Here is a 14,733-nt window from a genome sequence, read left to right on the forward strand (position 1 = left end):
ATGTGAACTACCAGAGGAAATCTCTCCCTGCCACCTCCCATCGCACCCTACCCGGAATGCAAGAAGAAAAGTCATTGGAGTGATTGGAGCAGAATCAGAACAAGCACTTAGTGGTCTTTAAGGACCCATAAAACACTTCAGTAGTTTGCTGTTTTATATCTGACTATCTTCCACATTAGCCATTTAAATTAAAACATTTATAATTAATTGAACAAATCATTTCCTTTCTCCCCCTTTGGGGACTGGCACGCATAAGTCTTCAGTAAATTTTAGTCTCTTCAGCAACGGGGGGATCCATTTCTTTTATAGGGCTTTTTTTTCCTGCAGGGTGTGAATCAAGGGCAGGCAGAGAGCAGTTTTAACTGGAAAATCAATTGATAGGGAAGACAAATTAACACGTATTTTTTCAAAAGGGGGAATGCAGAAGGCACCCCAGGGGCAGATGGGGCCCTTTTGGGTTCCTGAAGCTGCGCTGCAATGGGGCAGAGGGAGAGGAAAAGTGTGGGGTTGTTGGAGAAGCACAGGGATGTGTGGGGTGATCCCTGCACAGAAGGGTGAGGTCGAGGGCCCTATCATTTCCAAAGAGCATAAGAAGCTTAAACAGGAGGATTATCTGGGCAGCGAGATCCTCATCCTGCAGCCGCCTCCAAAAGCAACACGGGAAGAACTGACAGTGCCAGGAAGGGGGCATTCCCTGCACGAGGCACAGAGCACAACCCAGGACAGCCCACGGCGGGGTCTGCCATGGGAATCTGCCAAGGGAAAAGGGGAGTGCAAAAAGCAAAGTAAAATCAGGGCGAAGCTTAGCAAAGATAACCGAGGTGAGATGCACCGTGCCTGGGATGTGCAGGGTGGGTAACAGCGGGGGCAGCCCCTGGGGCAGTTTGTGCTGAGCTGGGGGAGCCCTGGCTTCTGCCAATGCTACAGTTTGTTTGGATGCCCTGGAAATGCCTTTGTCAGCAGATCTGTTCTTTTATTGTGAAAGAGCCTATTAGCTTCTGCTTTCTACTTCTGTGGGAATTTATCCCTCCATCAGATCTTCAATATAAAAGTGCTTCCCTTACTGAGATTGATACCGCGTATATGAAAAGCTCCGCGTGCCTCTGGGCGAGGCGGCCCTTTCCCTGAGGAAGGATGAAGAATGGCTTTGAAAGCAAAGCACTGAGCAGCTCCTGAAGATGAAATCTCAATTCCGAGGTCTGCTGTGACCTTCCCTGCGGCCTTGGGCTGTCACCGGGGTCTCGGATCCCCGCACAGCACAGTGGTTCTCATTGGGCTCTGCACCAGCTGAGCACTATCCCACACCCCACAGCAGGATGAGGGCCAGATTAAAATAATAAATAACAATAATCATCAGCTCGGGGCTCTGCAGCAATGCATCGCCATGGCAACCACGTGCCAGCAGTGATGCTGCCTCGCTGACACCTGCAGGTCCCTCTGCCATCAGCGTGCCCCCCAGCCCTGCCCTCCTCTTGCAGTGGGCACCACATTGGTGACATCTCCCTGTCAGCATCAGTGTGGCTGGGGAGGACTCTCCCCATGCTCGACCCTCGCACTGCTGCCTGGGGTTTTGCTAAGGCTGAGCAACAGAACCAGTTCTCACCAGCAACGAGCCATTACTTTGCTTTTAATTATCAGGAAAGTCCCGAAGCGTCAAAACCTGTTTAACTTGGGCTGATGGAAACTTGATTGTCACGGCTCCATTTCTTTTTTCCTGCACGTTCTTTTTCAGAGCAAACCACGTGGAAAGCTGAACTTGAATGGGGAAGGGGACTGTGTGGCCGTACCCTCCTTGGGTGGTGGAGATGGGAGTCACCTCTCCACTGTTCCCCCTTTGATCTGTCCAGAGCCAAACTTAATAAACAGCCAGATGCTCTCAATTTAATCATCAAAATACCTTGCAGAGGATTAACTGCCAGTTTCCTCTCTTAATCACTATTGATATAATGAGATGACAGGCAGCTTTCTGAGGGGGAACGCATTAAGCAGGAGGGCTGTGCTGCACTGTGGCACACTGTGGCTCTGGGGCAGACACAGGGCAGCACTTCACAATCCCGTTCCCTTTCAGCTTCCAAAATGTAAAAACAGCACCGAGAAAATTCAAAATATATTTCACCAAGCAACAAATCCCCTTGATAAAAGAAATGCTAAGGCGGCAAGAGAGAGCCAGACTTAATCCGCAGACAGCGTTGCTCCTCTTGCTCCTGCAGGAAGGCTGCTTTGCTGCTGGGCACTGTGGGATCCTGCCTGGCCAAGGGAGCCTCCAGTATCTCCCCATTCCTCTTGCACTCCTCCCAGTCCATGCACCTTGAATTGCAACCCAGAGCGGCCTCTGTCCCAATGCAAGGGATGAACAAAGCTGGAGTCTGCTCACCATGCACCCATCCCTGTGGAACCCAGAACAGCTCTGCCCGTGGATCATATTCTGCCTGGATTTAGAGGAGAAAGGAACTATTATGAGAAATAGATCAGAAGTGACACAGCTCATTATTGCCAGGTGAGCTGGAGTTAGAGACAAGGGCAAAGTTAATAGAAAACGTATCCAATCCACAATGGTAACTTTAATTGTTACCGCTAATGAAGCCTATTTAGGATGTATTATGTATCTGGCACTTCAGATGCAGCTCTTCATTCATCTTCCATGTCAGGTGTCTCTTTGCATCAGACCCACACGAGGGGGGGGTTCACCCTTTTTTTTGGAGCAGTCGTGGCTCACACCCAGCCCTGCAGCACCCAATGCCCACAGGATGACTGCACAGCCCTAAGGAGGCGGCTGCTGCCCCAGCCCTGCCTTCCTCCACCCCTTCCCCATTGGCACTCCTGGAATTAAGGGCAATTTATAATTGCTTTCTTCAGTAAGAAAACCTTTGGAGGAAAGGGCCAGTGATAGATTCCAGGTTTTATTGGAGCTGACAAGGAGCACTGCTGCACGGCACCAGACCCGGCACCTTGGCAGACACCAGCTCTGCACTGACCGTCCCCTGGGGCACCAACAGACACCATTTTTTAATCTATTAATATAGGAATTAAACATGCTGCCTGGTTGGGCTCCTGCAGCGCTGCTGAGCAATGAGTGCAGCCCAGTGCTGTGCCCACATTGGCACACACTACCCAGGGAGTGGTGGTGGTGTCAGCCACAAGGGTTTGCTCATAGGACCCCCCCAAAAGGGATGGGGATGTTGGGACAGCATCTCCTGGGCACTCCTCCACTTCCCAGTCCAGGTGGGAAGCCCAGCACCCCTGGGATTAAAGACCAGAGCACTTGGATATTACTGATATTATGGCGATGGGAGCCATTGAAAAGCTAAGATGGATGGATCCATTTCTTCTTCCATCCATTGTATCCATCATATAACTGTGTTTTACTACAATATCTCTTTAAATAATGCTGCTTTCTTTCCACTGGGGAGGGAGAAATAATTAAAAAAAAAAAAAAAACAACTATTAAAAAGAAAAGGAAGTGATGGGGGGATGGATAATTGCATTCCACAAAAATTAAGGAAAAGAAAAACGATGTAAAAAAATTACTTCTCTTATAAAAGGGCATTTCATAATGGACCTTTAAAGCATTCCATCAAGTAAAACCAACACGTTTATTTGAAGTGCTAAAGAGGAGCCTTCAATCAATCTGAGAACTTCATTTTTACACTGTAATGAATTCCATTGACCTTTGTGTTGCAGAGATACGGCGGTGGTGGGGGGGAGCTCCGTGCCTGCATTCCCACTGTGGGCCCTGAGCTGAGCACCAGGGCTGGGGCTGTGGCCATGTCCATGGGGCTGCATGTAGGGGACCTCAGGAAGGTTCCAGCTGCAGAAGTTGGCCAAACCCAACGTGTCCCAGCACCACTCCTGCTTCTGGAGGGATTCTCCATGGGGCTGTGCAGAATGCACCATGCCAGTCGTGCAGGAAGCCCACGGAGGAGCAGGGAAGAGGTGATGGGAAGTGAAGCAGCAGCAAGATCTGCCTGCACCACGTCTGCATGCTCTGTGCTGAAATCCCAAGCTCAGATCTCTGCTCCCAACGCAATTACTATCAGCTAATGGGAGCTGGGAAATTACCTCTCCCTTTTCACTGATTGAAATCCCATTTTGTCTATGCACGTGGTCAATGGAAGGGCATTCACTTGTTAACCCTGGAAAATCAGAGACAAAGGCTCCAGACCCCATTCCTGAGCACTCTGTGCAATGTGGGCCATGCAGAAGCAGATCTGGAGGGTTCTGGACACAGATTAGGGGTGGAGGAGCCCAGATTTCAGCTCTTAGGGCCCAGACCCTAAGACCTAGAAGAGACCCCAAACCCAGCTGTGACACTGCTAACAATGGCTAAAATACAGGAAAAGCATTTATTACTGAGGCACTAATCCCCCAAATTGCACCAGGGCTAATTAACATTTATAAAAAGCGTACTCATCATAAACATATATTAACCTTTGAAGCATACATAACAGCAATAGTAAAGTATATAATGAGAGTGGAGAGACACACCAAGCATCAGACTTCCTGGCTGGAAATGTCACTCTGGAAATGCCTCCTTTGGGTTGAATTCTGAAGTTTGCCCATAGTTAGCATCATTTCCAAGCTTCCAGGCTGCTTGGTGATGTGCCCTCCTGCCCCTGTCACCACAGGGATTCCAATGAAAACCAATCCCATCCCTGTTGCTGTGTCCCCTGTTCTCTCTCTTTCCCACGGGGGAAAGAAAAGAAGGGAAAAAGGAAACGAGAGCAAAATCTGTGCTTCTTCACTCCATCTGCCCACATCGTTAGCAGCCAAGTGGTCAATGCACATCTCATTTAACAAGAAACTAATGAAGATCTATCGCTGCTCCTTAGCTTCACCACCACCCCCATTGCTCAACGGCACCTTTGCATGGCATATGTATTCAAAGCTGCAACCTCCGACTGCAGAAATAACGCTCTCCTGTGGGGAAAGCCACAAAGCAGGTCCCCCATATACACATGTGCAGGCACACATATTGGGGAGCTCTTCCTGCTGAGCCCAGCGAGGGGCCGGGGGAGGATTCATTTCCACCAAACCCAGTGCTTTTGTTTGCTCAGCAATCAAGAAGCACTTCTGATTTCGGTTGTGTGCATCTCCTCGTAAAGCCTCAGAGTCAACAAAAGCCAAAGCCATTTAACTCAGTGCTAATATAAAAGTGAGCAGGAAGGAGAGCGCGCGCGGCACAGAGCGCAAGGCTCTCCAGAGCAACAATGAGCAGCAATTACGCTTATCGGGAGCGCTGCGGTGGAATCCGGCACGTCTGCAGGCTGGTGCCAGTAATCACAGTTAATTTCACAAAGTCTGGATGACATATAGGGAAGATTTAGATGTTCTAATTACTCCGCTGAATACCAGGGGTGCTGCTGATGAGGGAGGCAGGCACACGCACATCCACACATCCACACTCCAAGCCAATTAAGAAAGAAAAACAGCAACAAGGAGCCTGCGGGCTCACGAGCTCTTTGCAGAAAGCAGCTCTGAGCTGCCCTACCTCTTGCTGCACGACCACAGACGAGCCAGGAGACTTCTGATGGCAAGTGCCCAGCAGGGAGGACCTGAAAGGATGGGATCCACGCTGCCAGCAGCACTGCAAAGCTTAATTTGTAGCTAATGACATGGTACCTGGAAGCATCCTGGAGCATGACAGGTCTTCCATGCAGGAGGGATGAGGAGTGGGACAGCAATGGGTCACATCCCCTGAGTCCTTGAGCCTCTATAGGTCGTGGGACAGGAGGTTCCTGCAGGGCAATATGGGACAAAGAAGGAAAGCTCAGAAAAATGCAGAGGCCCTTCAGCTGGAATTGCCCAGGGCAGCAGAAATGCAGTGAGCAGTGCTGTGCTGCACCTGAGCGCACTGAGCGAGGGAAGAGCAGGGCAGGGATGCCAGCCGGGCAATGTGTGAGCAGAAGCTGTCAAGACCCCCCAGAAAAGCAATGCTATTTTCAGTGTTATTTACTGCAGAAAATAACTACACTTATTAATAGATAAAACTGTGGCATTATTACTAAACCAGCTGCAAAACACTGCATTGCCATTAATGCTGACATTAATACATTAATAATACATTATTAGTGGTTTGTTTGGTAGCTTATGCATTCCTGAAATACTTTCCATGCATTAAGTTTTGTTCACGTTTGCTCGGTATTTCTGCAAGTAATTAAGTCTCATCAGTAATTGTGTAATTGATTTTATTAGATATGGAGCAGAGTTTGCACCTCTAGCCTCAGCTCCTCCTCATGCCTGCTCCCCTTTCCTGCTCCTGCTTAGGGAGTGCTTTGAAGATATACGATGACCAACTCCAGCCAATAGTAGACCTAATCCACAGGTCTTAAATATAAATGATCAAAAAACTCCTAAAAAAATCCTGAAAAATTAAAGGGAAACCTAAAAGTACTCAGCTGGGACTTAACCTTGATTGCCATAACGACCACGAAGAGAGCTTTGTTGCTATTGATTTAGGAGGAGAACGCTCTGACGCACTGCGATGGGCAGCAGGACGGAAAGCCAACATGAGAGATGGAGATCACGACCCCGCGGCCTCCCAGCTCTCACGAACGCCCAAGCAAAGGCAAACACCGTGGGAGCTACTTTGAAATCCATTTTGGTCTCAAACAAACCCAGGACTTGGAGTGCTCCTTTGATTCCATATTTATTTTGCAGAGGAAAAGCGGAGCGGCTGCTGGGACAGCTGAGCCTCCCCTGCTCCTCCCAGCCCAGTGCAGATTTCCAATAGACTTCATGTCTTGCTGGAGAGAAAGCACTGGCTTTTAAGTGCTGCTTGTTTAAAGAGAAAATACCCTTCTGAGCCTCTGAAGAGCCTCATATAGAACACAACCTCATATTTTTAGGGTGCTTTTCGCCCTCGTAATACAAGCATCTGCTATCAATATTCCATTAGAATTTTCTTAATGCACACAGATGTTCTCTTCTCCCCTCTGCAGCTGTGCTGCTTGCCAAGGCCTTGACCTCTCCACCACCTCCAACACTGCAGTGACTGCATTAACCCAGGACACCGGTGGTGCTGGGACCAGCTGATGTGGGATGGGATCCAGCCAGCCATCCCACATCAACTACCACACCATAGAGAAAAGGTAAAACAACGTTACCATCCAAACAGTCACTCCATAATCACCACAAGCAGTGGTTTTCCCAAAGCAAACACCTCTTGCACAGCCCTCCTGTTGCCCCTGGGGACTCCGAGGCCCTGTGGTTCCCATCCAGCAGCTCTGTGGGCAGCACATCAGCTGTGAACAGAAGGAGCTTAATTTCCTTTGCTTGTCTCTATTTATGGGGATGTTTTATTTATTTCTGGATTCACTTGGTAATTGCCCAGTGGCTAGAAAGAGAAGGTGCTTGAGCTTTTTTCTTTTTTCTTTTTTTTTAAAATGCATTTTTAGCATTCCTACAGGCTCCAAACCAGCAACACATGACTAGCTTGGCACACACTGAGATGATGTTTTCTAAGGTACAGAGAAACCACCAATAGCTGAGCACAGCTCAGGGCTGGGCTGCACTGGGGCTGAACAAAGCCTGGACCTCCCCAGTCCCTCTCCATGCATCTGTTCCTCCCCAGATGCTGGTTGCTATTTCTGTCCTCTTCTCAATGCACACTCCTACCTGAGCCAGAAAGAAAGAAAGAGGAAAGGAAGCTCGTGCTGAGAGTCAAAGGGAGAATAAAGAAAAGCTCCTTTTGCTCCAGGGCAGCTCAGCAGTATCTCAGGATGGTTCTTCACTTCCAATGTGGAGCAGCAGTGGCCCCAGCTTTGTCATCTCTCCCCTGGCCCTGAAGGCAATAACTCATGCCCACATTCACAGGCAATGCAGCTTCCTTCAGAGGTCAGCAAACAGGATGCTTCCATACCTTCACCCCTTCCCTTGGTGCTGGGCCCTGCACCTTCCTACGTGCCTTGGTTGCAGTTGAGCTGCTTGGCCACAACCCAGCACCAAATCCAGGGCTTGTCCAGAGGAAAGAGTGGAGGAGGAAAGAAAGGAGTGAAAGGGGTGAAGGAGAGCACGTATCTTGTGGCAGGAGGGCAGCAGCCCCTGTGGACCTGAGCATCCTGACACTGCAAGCATCTGCAGTGCTCCAGCACTGAGCAGGGACCAGAACGGAGAGCCAAGCAGCACTGCTCCCATAGCATCACCCCAAGACTGAGGGGAGAATCTTACCCTGTGTCTCCTCTTCAGTCCTGAATCAGTCCAGGAGGAGCAGGGCAGGCAGCCTGCATTGCACACACCTGGCACTGGAGCTAAATACCAGTAAATACACCTTGTTCTTTGTCACATGAGGCTGCAGTGCCGACTCCAGCTGGAGGAGAACAGATGTGTGAGACCAAGAGAAGGTCTCTCACCTTCCTGAGGGCTCAAAGCAGCAGAAATATGCTGCAGGACAGAGCTGGATGCAATCTCTGCTGGTCAGCCCCATTCAGGATTGCATGCTGCCTGGGCTCATGCCACAGAGCCAAGTGGGGATAAGGAGTGATACTTGACTAAATGAAAGGTAATAGCTGAAAATGCCTGAACTCACATCAAAACTAATGGGAGTTAGAAGCCAGAATGCCTCTGTGTATCTGGCCCTCCACGTCTTTACCTTGATTCAATATTCCGTGGGAAGTCAGTGTGGAGTGAGGGATAGGTTTTCCTCCAAGATTTTGCTGACTGGAAGCCATGGACGGTAGGTAAATCTCACCTGGTAATATCTCACCCTTCAGAGCCTTTTCAAAACTCTGGGAAGTACAAGCATCCATCAGAGCTGACACATTAATTCAAACAGTGTTATTTTCACATCATTTAAGGCCTCTCTTCCCACTTTTGTTTTGCAATTGAAAATAATGTGGAGGCACAGCACCACTGCTGCTCTCACCACTGCCTGGAGCTGCTCCGAATGTCTGCAGGGACTGTTTGCATTCCAGTCAGAATTAAGTGTTTGAAGGGGTTTAGATTTAATCCCATTCAAATGTGCATTTTGCTTAGGATAAAAGAAAAAATAGCGCTCTCTTGCTGAAACAAATCAAGCCCAGGTGATGCTGATGGTGGCAGGGGTTGCTTTACACCTCATTGAATATGCAGGGAATAGACGTAAATCACACGAGCTGGGAGCAGAATTAGGCTCTGGTTACATGGAACGCAGTCCAGGCTGGAGCTGCCAGAGCAGGATTAATACATCCATTTAAAAGAGATCACAGCGTGTGTGCTCAGACAGCAGCGTGCTGGGGGGTGGGACCAGGGAGAGGCACTGTCTGCTCCTTGCTGGGAGAAGTTTGGCTTTGGAGGCACGTTGGACTTGGAGGAAAGCAGTGCCTGAACGGGACCTGACAAGCCCTGAGTGCACTGTGTGGCTGTGCTGGGGGTGGACCTGCAATGTGAGGTCCAAAAGGACTGGGCTGAAACACAGCTCTGCCTGTCATGGTTATCCCTCCATGGGACCAGCTGGACGCCAATGGATCCCAATGGACGCCAATGGATCCCAATGGACGCCAATGGATCCCAATGGACGCCAATGGATCCCAATGGACGCCAATGGATCCCAATGGACGCCAATGGATCCCAATGGACGCCAATGGATCCCAATGGACGCCAATGGATCCCAATGGACGCCAATGGATCCCAATGGACGCCAATGGCTGCTGTCCGCCCACCCGGTGCTGAAACCGCGCTCTGCGGGGCTGCGCCCCTCTGCACCACGCAGCTCATCCCAGGCCACCCCCGGGTTAAAAGGCTCATGGCAAACCTGGCCTCACCTTCTCTGCTTGTGTCTAAGAGATATCCCTCTTCTCTTCTGAAGTTTAATTCAGTTTTTCTTGGTTTCAGCCGGACTCGGAACATCTTAAAAACCAACATCTTTTGAAGATTTCCTTCTCTTTCCCAAATTCAAGAGGAACCGACACAAAAGGAATCCTTGATGGAAGTTCAGGGGCGCTCTGCATCCTATTCCCCCCTTATGGGGAGAAGATGTGGGGCTCCTATTGCCATGCACTGAGGTTTTCTTGTTCACCTTGTGAAGGTTGGAGGGATCTGCTGTGTCCCTGCCAGCACATCGAAAGCAGAGGCAGCAGAACGGACAGGCTGACACAGCTTGTTTACAACAGGCAGGAAAGTAAAATGACTGAAAATGTAATCTGGAAGTTAAAAAATGAAGACGTCAAATGAAGAATTAAGCATTTGCTTCTGTAACATCGATTTTTCATCAGTTTAAAAAATGTTCATTTTGATGCACACTATATAACAGACACATCCCTGTTAAAAAAGTTGATTTTGATGTGGCTCCATATTTCATTCATTCAGCAGTGCTCCACCATATATTTGGATGAATATTTAAGGAATAAAGAGTTTGCAGAGGTTTTTCCTTCTCTCGTGAAGGACTCAGACTACATCCACTCTGTATATAGAAAAGAGGCAGGGTAAGTTTGTCTCCATGCAGATTTCCCACTTGGCACAGAGCATTCTCGGAACAGCCACCAGCAGCTCAGCTCCGGCCCTGCCTCATCTGCTCACTGCTCAGTAACTGGGCACAATTTACTGCTGCTGTGATTGCATCCAGCTGCAAATGACCATGAAGCCAAAATGCCTCTTCTGTCCACTGATTATAAAATTAACTCAAACAAGCATAAAATAAAGGCTAGCAAGCTGAGCTGTTGGACCCGGCCCTTCGCGGTGATTGCAGCTCCTTGGCTGAGCTGCTCTTAAGCAAACTCAGGGCATCCTCAGGACCCCATCTCACAGCCCCTGTGTATTTGGATGAGCTGGGAAGCTCCACTCCAGAAGCACTGCAGTGCTGGCTTCAATGCACACAGCAACAGTTGAGCAGTGTGGAAAAGTTCTTACAGGCTCACAAAGGCTCCTCTCCAGCACAATGACCTTTGCTTTTACCCAGCTATCTCTTCATGAACGGGCACATGTTGCTCCTCAATAAATACGTGCCTGCAAATAGACACTTTATTAAGGGCTTTTTGCTTATACATTGTAATTTAATACAAAGCATTTTTTGTCCCAGGAACCAGAAGGTAGCTCTCAGACCCACTCACTTTCTCATCCCTTTGTGCAATAAATCATGGCAGCATTATTCTGTCCTCAAACGTTTCGAATGAGAGGGGATATCAAAGTCGGTTCGGTTTCCTGCATTAGCTTTTAAATGCCTTGTGGTTTCTCAGCACATTTTCCTCTCTTTGTGTGGTGCCTTTACCTCCCTCCCCTTCTTTCTTCACTCCAGGAAGGCTGAAATTTCTTTTTAAGCAAAGAAAAAAGATTTCTTTCTTCTTCCTTCTGCTGCTACATCTTAAATGATTCTTCCTTCCTCTCCTGGGTCTCTGCCACCCTCTCCCCAAGGCAGGATAAGGGTGGAGCATTGCAGGGCCCTGGGAGCAGAGCATTTCAGTTCTATGCAGGCAGGAGCTTGGGAGCGGGCTGTGATGGACTCGCAGGAGCTGCCAGGCTCATGGCAGAAGGGATGAAGCTCTCTGGTCCCTCTTGAGACAGCTGCTTCTCTGCCCATGTCACCCAGCTCCAAAAGGCAATGGCCCTGATCAGCTCCAATAAAGCAATTAAGAATAATTTGCAAGAGCACAGTGCCATCAGCATCTGTACTCGAGTAACCCCAGCAGCAAAGACAGCCTTAGCGCATTGTCTCAAGTTCGAGCTGATTTGCTCTGACAGTGATCAAATGATCTTAATGATTTGTCAGGCAGCTGTCATATCCAAATCTGTTTATGATGAGGAGCAGGAAGCAAAAGCAATTTATTTTGTTTGTTTACCATCAGGATGGGCCTGGACACCCCAGAGTCATTAAAAGAAGTAGAGGCATCTCAGAAAAGCCAGAGCTATTTGATTACAACAGGCACCTTGGCTTTTTCCAACACAGCGAAAGATTTTCAAAGTGCATAAATCAAAACGTACAGCAGCGTGAAATTTGACCAAAGCAAGCCAAATTAAGTGTCCAAAGCTCTGAACCTTGGGGTTTTCCTTTAATAGATTTGGTGACCTTTAGGGATGGCTAACCTCTTGGCATGAAATGAGAATTTCTCAGACTTGCATGACTTATCCATGGGTAAGCTGTGTGTGTACGAGGGCTGGGAGAAAGGGAAGGAGGTCGTGCAGCTCTGCTGCTCATCCTGGGAATTGCTGCACTGCCACATGCCAAAGCCACAGCGCCCTGCTCCTTCCAGACCGGCACTGTCACACAGATACAGGAGATGTTACATTCAAGCTCGTGCAGTCATCCCAAGGGATGATCTGGTGCCACGTTCCAACAAACAGCTCCCTTTCTATCAAACTGGTGTTTCCTGAGGAAACTCACTTTTGTTGGACAACTCCCAGCCAGCTCTCAAGGAGAGCAAAAGCAGTTTGCAAATCCGCACCTCATCGTCTATTCCATTTAAATGATCTACCATCTTTAGCAGGGCTGAGCCTCTCCAGAGCCTGTATCCAAGGTAACAAGAGCTACCAGGGAAAAAATGGATCCAAGAAGTTATTAAAACCACAATATCCTTTCTGAGCAAGGCAGAGATAATGAGCGTGCGTTGCGTTGGATCCCTGCGCCATGGGCTGGCTACCAGCCACCTGCTGGGTGAAGTTCACTGGCTGGGTACCAAGCACAGATTTGTGAAGGCATTTAAGGTCCTACAGACACAGAGCAGTGGCTCAGTACCTTCAAACATCAGTCCAAACTCACAAAAACCTTGAAGTTATTCACTACCTTTGCAGTCAGCCTCCAGCTCAGGACAGCAGGAAGGGGGCTGAACTTCAAGTTTACTGACAATGGGGAAATTTCAGTATAGAAAGAAATTGGTAATTTTGCAAAGAGGAAAATGCAAAACACTGCCCTGGCTATCGAGCAGGGCTTGTGGTGCCATAGGATCCATGTGCCAAGGTTAGGTTGGGATGTGGGGCTTATCCTGGGTGTGCTGTTCTGCATTCCATATGTAGGAGAGTGATGGGCTCAGTCTGGAGGTACCAATGTCCCCAAATACTCCCTCGACCCACCACCATGAGATGGCTCTGCTGCAGGTGTGGGGTCTGGGGATGGTGGATCGCTCTGCTGCATGCACAGGGCTCCTCTGCCATGTGTCACCAAGTGCTTTATACATCCCATGATTAGGGGAAGGTGTCAGAGTGCTTGCACTGCATGTGACCGGCATGGGGTGAAGCTGCTGGAGCAGGCTGAGGGAAGGACTGCAGTGTTTGGGTGTCTCAGGGCTCCAATTCCATCGCAGGACAAAATCCCACTGATGTTAAAATGCAGGACAGCTTTGCCTTGCAAGCCCAAAGTCAAAACGTGGGCTTATATCTCCTTTGTGCCTCTTCAGAGCAATGCATGACTTACAGATTTGATTTGCAAAGAGATTGTGCAAACATTTCCCTTTATCCATCCCTCAGTTTGAGCTGCTCAAAGATTTTAAAGCAAAGTGCTGATCTCTCCTGGGATTTATGCTGAAACCAAAGGAATCAGCTGAGAATCAGTTCCATAAACTGCACCTGTATTTGCTCAAAACCAGAGTGGATTCAGTTTGCAATCAGCCCATGGGCAGCAAGCCCAGCAAGCTGAGCGGGTTGGTGGTCAACAATCCCATCCCAGGTCCCTGAAAACAAGTTTTGCTTTGCTTATACACCAAAGCCAAGAACCACCAGACTTCTAATGGATGTTGAATGTTGTTGTCAGCATTCACAGAGCTGCAGGGAGTGAGCTCCAACCAGACCCAGGTCATTAAAACATGGTGTGAATGAGGGCTGACATGTAAGCCACGTCCCTGGTCAATGCTGCCACTGCTCCACCAACAGCACAGCCAGCACCACGACACAGCATTGTGTTGGTCCATTAAAGACCATTAAAGCACGTAATGGCATTCCTCAGCTGGCAAAATTATACCAGCAGAGCCCTTAAAGTGATGATTAACCAAAATTCACAGCTGCAATCACTGAATCATTTATTCAGTGGTTTTTGCAGAATTTTTCAAATGAAATGTTCAGCAAAGAACGTTCATTCATTCTTCATTGCTTTCTGGCTGTAAAAATAATCAAATTAAACTTTGCTCTCAAATTCAAACAAGGCTTCAGAGGCAGAGGCAGTCAAAACAAGCACAGGAGAATGGCAAAAAATTGTTCATGAGAGTTGCCTACTCATTTTGGATCTAACTCAAAGTTTTTGTCATTGCTTCAGTTCAGTAAATCCTGGTTGAATAATAGGAGTGTATGATCAATGGATGTTAAGATGTTACAATCACAAAATAAACAAGAGAGTTAGGCAAAGTGGACTATGATAACAAAAGAGAATAAATGGAAGGCTTACCCTCATGCTAGGCTCACCACAAAACACCAGAAGGAGGGATCTCCAGACAGATCTTCCCCACTGGCAGCCAGCTCTTAAATAGGTCTAGGAGGGGTGCAGCCTGGCTCCACCCCTTCTGGCAGCACAGGTGAATTGCCTTCACTGTGCTCCTCTGGCTGGCTCATGGCTCGCCTCAGGTGATCAATCAGAGGTTCAGGCCGTGACTCAGTAGTTCCCATACAAGGAGTTAAAGCCCCACATTAGAAATGTCCGGCCATTTTTCTCGATTTTCCTTCTCTCCAAAAAAAAAAAAAAAAAAGGAAATATTTGTCAGAAGATGAACCAAAGGGGTTTAGACTGGTGGGCACTTTGCTGAGAGATCTCTGCGAGGAGCAGAAGGCATTTTCTTTTCCCTTTTCCCTTTCTAAAAGGATGTAAATAAGGGAAGCAGCAGCAATCAGGCTGCCATCCCTAGG

General features: G+C 48.4%; 1 long non-coding RNA gene across 1 annotated transcript; it reads right to left on the bottom strand.

The window, feature by feature from the left end:
- Positions 1-1,304: 1,304 nt before the first annotated feature.
- Positions 1,305-14,315, bottom strand: LOC125683958 (uncharacterized). Its single transcript, XR_007373177.1, has 3 exons — positions 14,279-14,315; positions 5,620-5,735; positions 1,305-2,429 (listed from the first exon to the last, which is right to left on the bottom strand). It is a non-coding gene; the product is annotated as an uncharacterized LOC125683958 (long non-coding RNA).
- Positions 14,316-14,733: the final 418 nt, after the last annotated feature.

The sequence above is a fragment of the Lagopus muta genome, chromosome 23 (assembly GCF_023343835.1).
Source record: "Lagopus muta isolate bLagMut1 chromosome 23, bLagMut1 primary, whole genome shotgun sequence".
NCBI classification, from domain to species: Eukaryota; Metazoa; Chordata; class Aves; order Galliformes; family Phasianidae; genus Lagopus; species Lagopus muta.